This window comes from Lucilia sericata, unplaced genomic scaffold, assembly GCF_015586225.1.
Source record: "Lucilia sericata isolate MDLA Ls3-8-SP2 unplaced genomic scaffold, ASM1558622v1 Contig000863F_arrow, whole genome shotgun sequence".
Taxonomy (NCBI): Eukaryota; Metazoa; Arthropoda; class Insecta; order Diptera; family Calliphoridae; genus Lucilia; species Lucilia sericata.
In genome coordinates this window covers 70,689-72,868 of record NW_023994854.1, presented here as the reverse complement: position 1 = coordinate 72,868, position 2,180 = coordinate 70,689, and positions in this window count along the sequence as shown.

Here is a 2,180-nt window from a genome sequence, read left to right as displayed (position 1 = left end):
GAAAACCTACGAACAAAAATAAAATTTTAAAATATAAAACAAACAGAAAACTTGAGACCAGGATATTTTAAACTTAAATAATAGGTTAAACTTTCCTTTCACCTCCTCCTCCACCCCCCTCCCCTTCACACAGCATAAACACCATATCATATAATCACCCAACAAACATTAATAATCTGACCACACACAATTACATACACTTTTGTTTCGTAATTTGCTGCATATTTTAAATAAGTTTAACTAATTTTTATAGGTTTAGCTATATATTCACCTACTATTTTCAACACTCCTCACCTCTTCACACCAATCTTCACCACCCCACAAAACTCCACATAAAACTTATTAAATCATAGTAATATTTAAATAAAATATCATAATTATTAAATATTCTTACATCTATTTAAAATAAGCAACAATAGTTTTTTAGTGTAAGAAGCAATAAACAAAATTCCTTTCTTTTTACTATGTGTTTCTGTTTTTTTAAATTACAACATTTTTTTTTGCAAAATTATTGTTTTATTTTTTGTTTAAATTCGTTTAAAGTGGTCTAAACACAATCAATAACATATAATTAACAACAAAACACTGTAAAGTTATTATTAATTAATGTATAATGTATAAAAACAACAAACAAACAAAAAAAATAATGAAAGATTGATATAAATGTATTTATATAAAATGTAAAATTTCTTTGGTTGTTTATTATTTCTTTTGTCTATATAGAAAATTTGGTAGGTTTTTCTAAACAAAATAAGTTTTTCTTTTTAATATAGAAAATCTGTTTTCTATAGACTATAGTCTAGATTACAGATCAGAATATATATAGACAAGACTATAGACTAGACTTTAGATTATAGGCTAGACTATAGACTAGACTATAGAGTAGACTATAGACTAGACTAAAGACTAGACTATAGATTAGACTATAGACAAGACTATAGACTAGCACTGTAGACCTAACTATATGACTTGACTATACAGTAGACTACGACTAGACTATAGAATAGGCTATAGACTAGACTATAGACTATACTATATAATAGACTATAGACTAGACTATAGACTATACTATAGAATAGACTATAGGCTAGACTATATACAAGACTATAGGCTAGACTATGTACTAGACTATAGACTAGACTATAGACTAGACTATAGACTAGACTATAGAGTAGACTGTAGAGTAGACCATACTCTAGACTATAGACCAAACTACAGACTAGACTGCAGTCTAGAATGTACACAAGACTAGACTATAGATTAGACTATAGACTAGACTATAGATTAGACTATAGACTATACTATAGACTAGACTATAGACTAGACTATAGAATAGACTATATACTAGACTATAGACTAGACTATAGACTAGACTATAAACTAGACTATAGACTAGACTATAGACTAGACTATAGACTAGACTAGACTATAGACTAGACTATAGACTAGACTATAGACTAGACTATAGACTAGACTATAGACTAGACTATAGACTAGACTATAGACTTGACAATAGACTTGACTATAGACTAGACTAAACTCTAGACTAGACTATAGACTTGACTATAGACTAGACTATAGACTAAACTATAGACTAGACTATATACTAGACTATAAACTAGACTATAGACTGGACTATAGACTACATTGTAGACTAGACTTTAGACTAAACTATAGAGTAGACTAGACTATAGACTAGATTATAGACTAGACTAAAGAGTAGACAAGACTATAGACTAGACTATATACTAGACTATAAACTAGACTATAGACTGCACTATAGACTAGACTATAGAGTAGACTATAGAGCAGACCATACTCTAGACTATAGACCAAACTACAGAGTAGACTGTAGTTTAGAATGTACACAAGACTAGACTATAGATTAGAGTATAGACTATACTATAGACTAGACTATAGACTAGACTATAGACTAGACTATAGACTAGACTATATACTAGACTATAGACTAGACTATAGACTAGACTATAAACTAGACTATAGACTAGACTATAGACTAGACTAAAGACTAGACTATAGACTAGACTATAGACTTTACTATAGACTTGACTATAGACTAGACTAGAGACTAAACTCTAGACTAGACTATAGACTCTAGACTAGACTACAGACTAGACTATAGACTAGACTACAGACTAGATTATAGACTAGACTACAGA